The following is a 14,288-nucleotide window of genomic DNA, read 5'->3' as shown; positions in this document are numbered from 1 at the left end:
ATAATTTCCTACCATTTTGTCTGTAATTTGCTAAGTCCCCCCTATTATTATGTTATCCTTCTTTTATTCTTTAAAATTAAAAAAAAGTTATAGTGTATACTGCCAAGGGAAGTCTCACCTCTATCTGAGGTATGAATTTTGTAGGGAAAATTTCCCCCTTTTGTTTTAGTAATTGAAGTTTGGTGAGCATGTTCAACAAGTCCTTGACCTGGAGGGTTGTAAGGAATCCTCGTGGTAAGGGAAATATGAAAAGTGTTACAAAACCCTTGGAAAGCAGCACTTGTAAATGCTGGGCCATTGTCAGTCTTAAGTGCCCGTGGGCAGCCAAGGCCACTGAAGGCATCCAAGCAGTGAGCAATGACGTGCTCAGCTGCGTCACCAGTGCAGGCGGAAACGAAAGTGAACCCTGAGGAAGTGTCCACTGAAACATGGACCCCGTGTAAAGAACCAAATTCAGGAATGTGAGTGACATGCATCTGCCAAAGATGATTGGGGTGCAACCCTCAGGGATTGACCCCCATAGGAGGTGAGGGAATGTGTATTATATATGAGGAACATTGTTCAACAATTTCTCAGGCCTGTTCCCGGGTCAAATGGAACTGTTTGCGTGAGGCAGAGCATTTTGATGAAAGGTGGCACGAGAGGCCAAAGCCTGTTGAATGGTATCCGAGGGAGTGACAGTGACAGTAGCCAGCAATTTCTCTATAGCAGAGTTTCCTTCAGTGAGAAGCCCTGGCAATAGAGAACAGGAATGTATACGACCAATAAAACAGGGAACATGACGTGCCTGTATTCTGGAGGAGGAAGCCGTCATGTAGCATCCCTTACCCTAAGATAATCCATCTGTGAAAACAGAAGCAAATTAACTTGTCTGAAGGATAATGACAATTAATAACACAAGAGAAGTTAGCCCCAAAGCTGGGTGGAGTTAATTAAGATTTTTAAATAGTCTTAAAATCACTTAAGGTTAATCTGAACAGTTTGGAAGAATTGCCACATTTGTTCAAAAGCATCTGCAAGTTCTATGTTGGTAAATTTTGTTTGTCTTTTTGAGACAGGGTCTCGCTATGCAGTTCAGGCTGGCCTTGAGCTCATTTGTAGCTCAGGCTGGTCTTGAACTTGCAACGATCCTCCTACCAGGCCTAGCTGTGTTGGTAATTTTGTCAGAATCTTGAAATTTCAAGAAACCATTTCCATCATGTCCTGTCATACAATAAGAATATTGCTTCTGGGCTGGGGATTTAGCTCAGTGGCAAAAGTGCCTGCCTGGCAAGCACAAGGTTGTGAGTTCGGTTTCCGGTACCGGAGAAAAACAAAAACAAAAAAAAAGAATATTGCTCCTATCATCAGAAAGAAGATGTTTTGACTACTAGGTGGAATCCTCCCAGTTAATACCCGTAAAACCTTTTTTTCACGGTCACCTTGTAGCTTCTATAATTTGCTTTTGTATCATCTCCACATACATTTAGTTCCATACTCTTGTGACTACACACGGTAGCTGGTTTGGGATTTCTAGGGTTGCAGACCGTATCGTCAGCAAGCATCAGGACAGTGTGGCCGCTTTCTGTGATTTCTGAATCCTGTCGCAAACTAATAGTCTGTGTTGTAATTTTTTACTTTCTGTGCGCTTCCAAAGAAATCAGTTATCAGGGCATTTTTAGGATCCCTCTTAAAAAGATCAGTGCAATGTCTAGGAATAGTCACACAAAGACTTGGGATGTACTTGAAAAAGATCATTCATATTAGTTTGGCTAGCTGGCTTCATTACCTCTAACACTCCAAGACATAAAAAGTGGATATGGTACCTATCCATAAGATGGACTCTAATTGCAGCATCAGGTTGATGCAAGAGGGAATCTTCTCCCACTTAGCTACTTGCCAGAGCCATTATGTTAGGTGAATAAAACCACTCATATATGGACACTCCTTGGCAAGTGTCAGTCCTAAACAGTATCTTATTGTAATGTCTTTTCTTATCTCTGTTGGATAAGGTGACCCAAACATGAAGAAATTGTCATAGCTTGCGTCCTTCCAGGTCAGCGACTTCACACTTTTTGCTAGGGTGTCTGTAGTGGTCACATCCAGAGGCCATGCTTTAGGCCAGTGGTGCTGGGCAGTAACTGAAACATCCACACCTGTGTCTAAAAGCCCTTTAAATAATTTTCCTTTACTAGGTAATTCCATCTCAGGGTGATTTTGTTTAATCTGTTGAAACCAATAGGTGTCAGGAGATCCAAAGCCCTTGGATCCCGGTCTCTTATTTAGAGTTTTATTAATTTTTGTCAAGAGAATGACCAATTGAATGATACGAGAGTCTGAGGTGATTAAATAAGGTTTTTGTTCGTTTGGTTTTTTGTTTTGCTTTTTTGAGACAGGCGCTGTGGCGGTTGCTACTTCTATAGGCACGGCTGCCTGTTAGCCCAGTGGGCAGCGCGGCAGAGGCATCCAAAACACTTTTCGGGAAAAACAAAAACAACAACAACAAAAAACCAGAACACTTTTCTGGGATCCAGTCTGCCAGGCAGGAGGGAACGGGAATGCGGAGCCACACTGTCTTGGCCAATGGGCCGCGGGCACTGGGCTCACTCGCTGTTGGTCCCCTCCCACTCTGCGGCTGGATATTTTGTTTTTGCCTGGATTTTAAGCACAGATAATATTTGGGCCGAATTTCCGGTGCCAGAAGCGCGCATAAATAAGTGGCAGGGAGAGCCAGGGCCAGGGGCTCCGCAGTCAGGACCCTCCTATTTAGCCCCCAGCGCACAGGCCGGTAGGTGGTGGTGCACGTGGATAGCCGAGGCGGGACCAGGCCTGCCGATGAACGGCCCGGATAATCCCAGTCGAGTCCACTCCCTCCGGGCACCCAGTCTGCGCCCTATTGTCTGATGGGGCTGAGGCAGCCCCAGTGGGAGTTTTCCAGGACGGGCCAGTGTTTATATCAGTTTTAGATTTACACTTATTTTCCCAAGGGTACCCTTACTGACACTTTGTGCAAGGACTGGAAGGTTTTGTTGGAGACAGACGATGGCTGTGCTGCCTTTACAGGAGTTACAGAGCAGTTTTGGGCAAAATGTTCCTCATCCACACAACACAAACGAACAGCCTTATTTTTTGCTTTTCCTCCAGACCGTGGATGAATAGCTTGAGTGATAACTGCTGTGAAGGCAGCCCCTTGCGCATATGAGGAGCTCATATCTGCACAAATCCAAAGACAGACTATTTGTCTTGGGTCATTGGGAGTTTAAATGTTAGTGACAGGGTAAATAGGGCAAAAGATGGAATTTGGGAAGAAACCTCTCTGGTGAGGAAAGGTCCCTTTTGTCCCTCATAGCTCCTTTCCTATTAAATTAGGCGAGACTAGAGGGCCCAGGCTCTAGCTGCAGCTCCATCGCTCTGCCGTCCTTGTCCTGCTCAGGCTCGGTACTTGATTTTAAAATAATGTTCTAAGCCAAAAACTTTATGGTTGTAAAACCCCTCCTAACCAACATCCAGGAAAGAAAAATGAACACAGGAGACAAACATGCAACAAACACTTCTATATACACCACCCCCCGCCCCGGGATTCTTTAAACTAATTGCCCCATTTTTAACTGCTAGCACTTCAACATCCCTTTCTCTCTGTGGCTTCTTTGCTTTTGTTTTTGTTTTGGTCTTTTTGAGACAGGGTCTCACTATGCAGTTCAGGCTGGCCTTCACCTCACTTTGTAGCCCAGGCTGGTCTTGAACTTGCAAGGATCCTCCTGTCTCAGCCTCCCGAGAGCTGGGATTATAGGACTGAGACACCAAGCCCGGCTCTTCTGTCACTTCTTTGAAGTCCATATATTTTTTGGCCCAAGAGGACTGCATGCCCTTGCTTTACATCTGATGCACCAGTGCTGAATACTGGTTCTGACCAACGCACTTCCCCCTCCTGTGGAGAGGGACATCCTGTAGTTACTCTTTCAATGTATTACCTCAGGCCTGACCAAGCCATGATTGTTTTGTTCCAGAGGAAGTCTAGCAAAAGCATTGGTGGAAAGGGAATGACTGCAGCACCTGTGTCCCTGTGGAAAGCGGTGGGACAACACTAGATGCTTTGCTGAGATATGCCCGAAGGAATAACATGATGGCTAACTAAGTCAAGTCTTATTTCTGTGGTAATTGAGTTGCACTGACCTTTCTAAACCATTGCTATCCTCCCGTTTGGACTGCTGCATCCTTCGTTCTTTCTCAATAAAAGGGTACTGAAGATGGTAATCGGGACTTCAGTCCGAGATGCTACAGTCCCCTGATCCCAGAATTTTGCCTCTCTTGCTTTTCTGTTTTTTCTTGCTTTTCTATTCATTTGCAGGTACCTCATTCTCAGGACCGGCTCACCCTGGACAGAAACGAACCATAGACCGACACCCTCCCTGTTGTGCAAACTCAGGAAGCACTCCCGCCGCCCACTCTGTCCTTACCAGGGGTCCCTGTTGGGGCACCAAATGTGGGGACTTGTTGGGCTCTCGGTGTACCCCGGGGAGGAATGGCAGTGGGAATGAGGAAAAGATAGACAAGAGACAAAAATCTGGGTCAGGTGGAGATCCTTTCTCTCTTTAGCTGAGAAGAGGAACTGCCCAAGAACAGTACAGCATTTATTTATACCCTCGAGAGGTTGATATTAATTTCAGCCTCTCTACCCAGCGATCAATTAACAAGCTGCAGCGTCTTCTTTACATGCTCTGAGGAGCTCCTGGGTTCTCGGGTTGGCTTCGTTCTGCACGTGTAATTACTTTCCAGCTTCAGCCACTCCCAACCAACCAAGTCTGGAGAATCACAAGTTCAAGTCCAAGACTTCCAAGAAGAAGGCAGAGTGGTGAGCAGCAGAGAAAGAAGCTCTCCAAGGTTTGATGTCCAGACACTGGAATATAGTAATGTAAGGAAGAGAAGGAGGGACATGGGTCTCCTGGAGCTAGGAAGGATCAGAAGTGAGAATTGAAGCCCATGGGGAGAGGGAAGAAACTTCAGTGAAGGGGCAGGTGGCACCTTCTCCCTGAGCTGGTACTTACTATATGGGAGGAATAGTTCAAACCTGCAGACACATGGCGACCGCTGGCAACCCCAGAGGCCTCCATGGAGAGCTGCAGCAGTGCACTGGGGCAGTGGATGCTGTGGACTGTGCTGGCCGGTGAGTGCCACAGATTCAGCCACCCCTCAGGAGAGGGTGATTGATTAGGAGCCATCTTGGAGAGGGGCCAGTGAAGCTCAGCACTCAGAACAACTGCTGGCTTCATCCAGCAGCTCCCAGCTGAGTTCAGGCCTGCACACACTGCTGCAGGCTGAACAGGGCAGGTTCCAGGCTCAAGGCCAGAAACCAGCCTGAACTTCAGGGGCAATAAAGGTGCAGGCTCACTGAGATTATCTACTACACGGCCAAAACGCTGGGTTGCTGGGATAAATCAACACGGATCTGGAATCTGTCTCAACAGGATGTCTACCAGTGACAAACCTCAACAATGAAATATTAGAACTGAACCACATTTTTTAACAAATGAACTTAGTAAACATCTACAGAGTGCTCTACCCCACGACATTAGAATACATATTTTTACAGCTGTACATGGGATGTTCTCCAAAATAGACCACATACGAGCTAATAGAATATGCTTAAGTAAATGCAGAGGAATTCACTTGCATATTATCAGATCATAGTGCAATGAAATTGGAAATGAATGGGAAAGAAGCCACACAACGTCATAAACACATGGAAATTAAATAGCATGTTCCTGAACAACCAGTGGGTCACAAATGAAATTAAGGAAGAAATTGGACAGTTCCTACAATTAAATGATAATAACAATACAACGTACTGGAACTTCTGGGACACAATGAAAGCAGTCCTGAGAGGGAAATTTAAAGCAGTAAATACCCATATCAAGACAACAGAAGGGGGGCTGGGGATTTAGCTCAGTGGCAAAGCGCCTGCCCGCCAAGTGCAAGGTCGTGAGTTCGGTTCCCGGTACCGGAGAAAAACCAAAAAAAAAAAAAAAAAAAAAAAAAAGACAACAGAAGGAACTCAAACAACTTAATGTTGAACCTCAAACTTGTAAAAAAAAGGCCTGGCATGGTGGGGAATGCCTGTAATCTCAGCACTCAGGAGGCTGAAGCAGGAGGATCACTGTGAGTTAGAGGCCAGCCTGGGCTACAAAGTGAGCTCAAGACCAGCCTGAACTACATAGCGAGACCCTGTCCCCAAAACACCAAAAAAATTATATATCTATATATCTATCAATCTATATCAATCCTAAATAAACCAATGTCATTGTCTTAGTTACTTTTCTCTCACTGCTGAGACAAAATAACCAATGCCAAGAATTAAGGAAGAAAAAGTTTATTTAGCTCACGGTTTGTGGAGGTTTCAATCAATACTTGGCTGGCTCCAAGGCAGAGTGGCACAGGGCAGAGAGAGACAGTTCATGGCAATGGAGGACAACAACAAGCAACAAATGCAAAAGGGAGAACCTGGGGCAAGCATCCTCTTTCCCTCCCTTACACTGTATGCAAACTACCCGCCCCAGGGCAGGTGTCCCACTTACACCGATAATCCCAGCATTGGACCATGGATGGATCATAAACTCTAGAAGCCTGCCCCCATGACTGCATGAGGCTTTGGGGGGACATCCAGACACAAACCATAATAATCATCAGTGAAATTGAAGATATAATTAAAAACCTACGAAGCCAGTTGTGATGGCACACACCTGTAACCCCAACACTTGGGAGGCAGAGGTAGGAGGATGCCTGCAAGTTCAAGGCTAGCCTGGGCCACAAAGTGAGTTCAAGGCCAACCTGAACTGCACAGTGAAACTCTGTCTCAAAAGACAAAAAGATAAAACAAACAACAACAAACTCTACCAACAAAGAAAAGCCCAGGCCCCAAGGGATTCACTGCTGAACTCAATAAGAAGTTTAGAGAAGACCTAAGGGCACTACTTGTCAAACTTTAATGAAATTGAAATGGAAGCAATATTCCCAAATTTGTTCCTGGAAGCAAGCATTACCCTGATACCAAGATCAGAGAAGGACCCAACTAAAAAAGAGGATTAAAGGCCAATCTCCCTAATGAATATAGATGCAAAAATACTCAGTAAGATACTGGCAAACAGAATGCAGCAAATCATAAAGAAGATTATAGACACTAGCCAAGTAGGACTCATCCCAGAGATGCAGGGATGGTTCAACACTTGTAAATCAATAAATGTAATACACCATATTAACAGAGTCAAGGACAAAAATCATATGATCATCTCAATAAATGCATAAAAAGCTTTTGACAAAATTCAACACCCATTCATGATTAAAAATCCTACCGAAAATTGGAATAGATGGTCTTTATCTCAAACTGATGAAAACCATCTATGACAAACAGCCAACATCATACCAAATGAACAAAAACAGAAAACTTTCACTCTAAAATCAGGAACAAGACAAGGATGTCCACTGTCAACATTCCTATTCAATATAGTTCTGGACATTTTAGCCAGAGCAATTAAATAAGAGAAACAAATAAAAGGAATAATGATAGGAAAGGATGACATGATACTCTACATAGAAGACCCCAAAATCTCCACCAAAAGACTTCTTAATTTAATAAGCAAATTCAGTAGCATAGCTGGATGAAAAGTCAACACTCAAAAATCAATAGCCTTCCTGTACATGCATAACAAACTCACTGAGAGAGAAATTAGGGAAATCTGACCTTTCATGACAGCATCCAAAAAATGAAATACCTAGTAATCAATCTAACAAAGTATGTAAAAGACCTCTACTTTGAAAACTATAGTACTCTGAAAAAGGAGATTGAAGAGGATATTGGAAAATGGAAATATATCCCTTGCTCCTGGGTAGAAAGGACCAATATACTGAAAATGGCCACACTTCCAAAATTGTTACACAGATTTAATACAATTCTGATCAAAATTCTAACAGCATATCTCACAGAGTTAGAGAAAACAATCCTAAAATTCATTTGTAACCAAACTGACCTAGAATAGCAAAGGCAACTCTGAGCAACAAAAGCAAGTCAGGGCCATCACAATTCCAGACTTGAAACTATACTACAAAGCTACTGTGATAAAAACAGCATGGTGCTGGCAAAAAAATAAAAAATAAAAACAAAGAACCACAGACCTGAGGATTGATAGAACAGATTAGAAAATGCAGAAACAACTCCAGATACACTTAGCCACTCTATCTTTGAAAAAGGTGTCAAATAAATTCACTGGAAGAAAGCTTCTTTAATAAAGAGTCCTGAGAAAACTGGTTTTGCACATATTGAAGATTAAAATTGGACCAATATCTTTCAATATGCCTTAAACTAAAATTGAAATGGGTCAATGATCTAAATTTTTTTGTTTGTTTTCCGGTACCGGGAATTGAACTCACAACCTTGCACTTGCCAGGCAGGCGCTGTGCCACTGAGCTAAATCCCCAGCTCCTGATCTAAATATTTTTAAAAACTATTAAATCTACTGGAAGATGGAGTAGATAGAACTCTTGAAGACCTTGGTGTAGGCAAACACTTTATAAATAAAACCCCAATCACAAAGAAATTATCACAAAGAATCAACAGCTGGGATCTCCTTTTGCACAGCAAGAGAAGTCACCAAGAGAGTGAAAAGACAACCCACAGTATGGGAAAAAAAATTGCCCGTTGTTCCTCAGGTAATTGATTATTACTGAGAATATATAAAGAACTAAAAAAATGACCACTCCCCCCAATTTTTTTTTTGTCTTTTTTGAGCCAGGGTCTCACTGTGCAGTTCAGGCTGGCCTTGAGCTCACTTTGGAGCCCAGGCTGGTCTCAAACCCACAATGATCCTCCTGCCTCAGCCTTCTGAGTGCTGCGATTACAGGCATGCACCACTATGCCTGGCTACTCCCCCAAATTTAAAGACCCAATCCACAAATTGGCATCTGAGATGAATATGCACTTCTCAGAGGAAGAAATACAAATAGCAAGTAAATAAATGAAAAAATGTTCAACATCACTGGTCACTTAATACAAATTAAACAAAGCTGAGATTCTATCTCACCCAGAAAGAATGGCTGTTATCAAGAAATTTATCAAATACAAATGCTGTTAAGGATGTGGGGAAAAGGGAACCCTTCTCCACTGTTGGTGGGAGTGTAGACTGGTAAAACCATTGTGGAAATCAGTGTGGAGATTCCTCAGACTAGAGGTTCCATTCACCCCAGCTAGTCCCCTTCTTGATATCTTCCTCAAAGAATTAAAAGCATCAGCCGTGGTGGTGCATGCCTGTAATCCCAGCACTCAGGAGGCTGAGGCAGGAGGATCATTGTGAGTTCAAGGCCTGGGCTAAAAAGTGAGCTCACGGCCAGCCTGAACTTCAGAGCGAGACCCTGTCTCAAGAAGACAAAAAAAAAAAAAAAACAAAAAAATTAAAAACATCATACCACAGCAATATATACACAACCATGTTATAGCAGTACAGTTTGTAATAGCCAAATCTTGGAAATAGCCCAAATGCCCATCAACCAGTGAATGATAAAGAAAATTGTGTGTGTGTGTGTGTGTGTGTGTGTGTGTGTGTGTGTGTGTGTGTGTTTTATACAATGGGGTACTATTCTGCCGTAAAGAAGGATAAGCTGGGAACATTTCTAGGTAAATGGATGCACCTTGAGACCATACTCTTAAGTGAAATACATCAGACACACGTGTAAATACTGCATTGTTTATCTGGTGTGAAAAACCAAAAGTGTAAATGAGGACCAAACTGTGTAATAGATATTGTGAAACAGAAAGAAAATGTTCACAAGGGGAGGGGAACAACGAAGAGGTGAAAGGAAAGAAGGAAAAAGTTTTTTAAAAATGAGAAAAGAAGAAAAAATGGAAACAAAGCTTTTGTAAATGAGGAGGGAAAGGGGTTGAAGAGAGGGTAGGGGAATGGGAGAAAAGAAAGAAATAAATTACATCATGTACAAACTCTCTATGCTGAATGTGATCATTATATATATCTAAAATGTACCAATAAAATCTGATCAGGAAAAAAAAGTTCAAATCCAGCCTAGGCAACTTAGTGATTTGGTGAGATGCTGTCTCAACATTTAAAATAAAATTGTTTTCTGTCATTTGAGACAGGGTCTTGTTATGTACTCCAGGCTGGCCTTGAATTTTTTTTTCTGGCCTTGAATTTGCAGCAGTCTTCTGGCCTCAGCCTCCCAAGTGCTGGGGTTACACGTGTGCACCACCACACCCAGGAAAAAATTGTTTAAAATGGTTAGGTGTGGAGAAGGACATTCTTTGAATAGAAAGCACTGAGGACATACAATGATTTGTTTATTGTTGCAAAAATGAACTGAAACCTTTCACCTGAAGGTAAGAGTGTATTTGAATTGCAGGAGATCCCTATGTTTTAGTCTTGCCATGCATTGTAAAAATTAATGGGAAGTAAAGCCTATGATTGTAGTGGATTGATAACTGGTGGTCAACTTGTAACTCCCAGCTGAACTGAGTAAGTGTGGTGCTGGGTGTGGGAGGCCCCCCAGGTGATTGTTGCCAGCAGCATAAGAGGCAGAACTGGAGAAGGATAATGCTTTAATTACTAAAACGTTTGGTATCCGCCCATTTGTACTAGCTACGCCCTTGGTTCTCACTCAATAAAAGGTGACTGAGATTGGCAGTCGGGGCTGCAGTCCGAGAGGCTGTGTGCCCCCTGATCCCAGACTTTTTCTTCTCTTGTTTTTCCTGTCTCTCTTACTTTCCTTTTCATCCGTGGGCACCTCATTCTCAGGACCTGTCACCCTGGTTAGAATGACAAATTGGCGTGCTGAGCAGGGACCTGAGAACAAAAGCAGTCTTCGAGACTACGGAAGGGAAATTAAGTCAGTGCCCAGTGGACTGCAGGATTGTTCATCAGGGCTACTATGGGAAATTTCCTGTCTCAAAAAGAATTGGAGGGGCTGGGGATTTAGCTCAGCGGCAAAAGCGCCTGCCTGGCAAGCGCAAGGTCGTGAGTTCGGTTCCCGGTACCGGAGAAAAACCAAAAACAAACAAACAAACAAACAAAAAGAATTGGAACCAGAGCAGGAGATCTTGCAGAATGCAAGAAGTAAAAAAGGCGAAGACAGCTCTGATTCTGAATCGGATAATAGTTTACCTGAGGAAACTCCATCCCTTAAGGGACAGGGACCAACTGCAGAGGAGGACGGAAGGTATGGATCTTTTGGACCTAATACTGACTATAAGAAAAAGAAACTAGATTTTCCTCCACCTCCCTCTTTGGTCTCTCAAGTGTATCCGGTACAGCCCTCAGCCCCAATATATGATAAGTCTAACCCTTTTAGGGGTCCACCTCAGTTAACTGTTCAAAAACCATTACGCATGACTACAGTCATGAAGGCTTTTGCCCAAGCCAACCAGGAAGGAGATTTGGATGCTTGTAAGGCTTTTGCTGTGTACCCAGTTACAGTTACTGAGCTACCAGGTGATCAGGAAAATCCCCAAGGTTATGTTCGGTATAATCATGTTCCATTATCTTTGAAAACTATTAAAGAATTGAAGCAGGCTTGTGTTTCTTTTTTTTTAATTTTTATTTTAAAGAGTAAAAAGGAAAACAAAGCAGTAGGGGGTACACCGAATTACAGACAAAGTAGTAGGACATTGTCAATGGTTGTTATTTTACCTATTGGTATCTTCAAGATAGTTTCTCAGGAAAATAAATAGACAAGTAATAGTGAGTTACAGACAGAAATGGCAGGAAATCATCAATGGTTGTTGTACTATACCCTGGTTTCTCCAAAGTGGTCTCTAGGGAAAACAAATAGAGCTATACATGAGTGATCAATCAAATAATCATTGACTATTCTCAGTGGTTGTTGTTGCAAACACATAGTAACAAACATGCATCCATTTACAAAATAGGAGCAATACAAACATTACAGAGTTATGGACAGATTGGTAGGAAATCATTAATGGCTGCTGCAATACATGTTGGCATCCTCAAAGTGGTTTCTCAGGAAAACAAAGATATGCAAGAAAGATCCAATAAGTAGTTACAGTCCAAGGGTTGTGAAAAATAGTGGGTTACCTCATCAGTGACTCCGCTCACTGAGAAGCTTGTGTTTCATATGGAGTGAATTCTTCTTATACTTCTGGGTTGATTTCAGGACTAGCTCAATCTGACCGTTTAATTCCATGGGATTGGCAAATGGATGCACAGTTCTCAGTCCAGCTGAATTCCTTCAATTTAAAACTTGGTGGAGAGTTGAGGCAGAATTAATAGTCCGCAGTAACGCCCGTCCCTATTTCTGTGGACCAACTCATGGGCTCTGGTGATTGGTTTGGTATCAATCAACAGGTAGAATATGATGATAATGCAATTGTCCAAACAAAATTGTATTGTCTCCAAGCATGGGAAAAGATTGCTTCTCCTGGCCAAACTGTTCCCTCTGTGGTTCAAGTCATTCAAGGTGCTAACAAACCGTATGTAGAATTTATAGCTAGACTAAAAGAAGTACTTAAAAAAACAGTGTCACAACCTACATTGAGAGAATTATTATTAAAATTTTTATCTTATGATAATGTTAATTCATATGCAGAAAGGTTCTAGTCACCGACAACTTCTGACAGTTGCTAGCTAGACTGATAACTGACCACTGTTATGGACTTTGGACTATATTCTTATTTTTCCAAACATCTACTGTCATTTTACATGGTATTATAATTGTACTTTGCCTGATCCTCTTAGTCTAGCAAAGTTCATCCAGAAAACGCCGGAAGAAACAGGAAGACAGTTGGCAACCTTCTCACTGATGCTTCAAAGGATTGCAGCAAAACAAAAAGGGGGAAATGTGGAGAAGGACATTCTTTGATTAGAAAGCACTGAGGACATACAGTGATTGATTTATTGTTGCAAAAAATGAACTGAAACCTTTCACCTGAAGATAAGAGTGTATTTGAATTGCAGGAGATCCCTATTTTTTAGTCTTGCCATGCACTGTAAAAATTAATGGGAAGTAAGCACTGTGATTATAGTGGACTGATAACTGGTGGTCAACTTACAACCCCAGCTTAACTGAGTAAGCGTGGTGCTGGATGTGGGAGGCCCACCAGGTGATTGTTGCCAGCAGCATAAGAGGCAGAACTGGAGAAGGATAATGCTTTAATTACTAAAACGTTTGGTATCCGCCCATTTGTAGTAGCTACGCCCTTGGTTCTCACTCAATAAAAGATGACTGAGATTGGTAATCGGGACTGCAGTCCAAGGGGCTGTATGCCCCCTGATCCCAGACTTTTGCTTCCCTTGTTTTTCTTGTCTTGCTTTTCTTGTCATGTGTGGGCACCTCATTCTTGGGACCTGTCACCCCGGATAAAACGACAGTTAGGGATGTAGCCTAGTGGGAAGGTACAGGGTTCAATACCCAGTACAAAAAAAAAAAAAAAAAAGAGTACTGGGTTGGGGTTCAGTGATACAGTGCTTACCTTGCATGTTCTAGCCCCTGTTCAATCCCCAATACTGAAAGAAAAAAGCCTTGTAGAAAGATGTGGAGTGTATCATTTATGATACAGACATGCAAAATCATGTCATGTTTTTTATTTGTGAAGACAATTATATGAACTAAAACTATGTCCAACTCATGGCTCTGGACAGCTAGTAATGTGGCTCCACAAGATTGTAAACTTTTAACATTATGACGTGATTGTGAACTGCTCAAGAACTATGTAGGTGCTGAAGTAGTGGAGGGTACAACACAGTGCTACCTCTGCCCACTGTCCCCGTCACCAGTCAGTGGCATCAGAACCAGGAAACCTGTGTGTACCAGGTGTTCCATGAACTGTGCAAACTGGCCAGTCAAGGGCAGCAGTTCCACATACCTGCACGTGCCGTATGCCTGTGAAGACAGTATTTATTATTATTAAGCAGACATGCACATCCGCTCATTTAATTATCGATGCTCCTTCGTAGTCACTCCCGTATTGCACTGTGCGTGCAGCGCAGTGTTCTGTCAGGCTGCTTAGCTTTTCTCCCACACACGTTGAGCATCCTTTATCTGAAAGTTCAAAATCTGAGATATTCCAATATCTGAAACTTTTTGAGCGACAACATGATGCCAGAAGTGCATAATTCTACACAACTCAGGTGATGGGTAATAGTTAAAACTCAGGTGCACTAAAAATATAAAGCCAGGAGTAGTGGTGTGTGCTAAGCAGCTGCTGCTGAGGCAGGAAACTCACTTGAGCTGAGGAGTTCAAGGCCAGCCTAGGGAATGTAGTGCAATTCCATCTAGTATAGTATGTGTGTATATATATA

The sequence above is a fragment of the Chinchilla lanigera genome, unplaced genomic scaffold (genome assembly GCF_000276665.1).
Source record: "Chinchilla lanigera isolate Chin_1 unplaced genomic scaffold, ChiLan1.0 scaffold00131, whole genome shotgun sequence".
Lineage (NCBI taxonomy): Eukaryota > Metazoa > Chordata > Mammalia > Rodentia > Chinchillidae > Chinchilla > Chinchilla lanigera.
Note: the sequence above shows the minus strand (reverse complement) of the source record.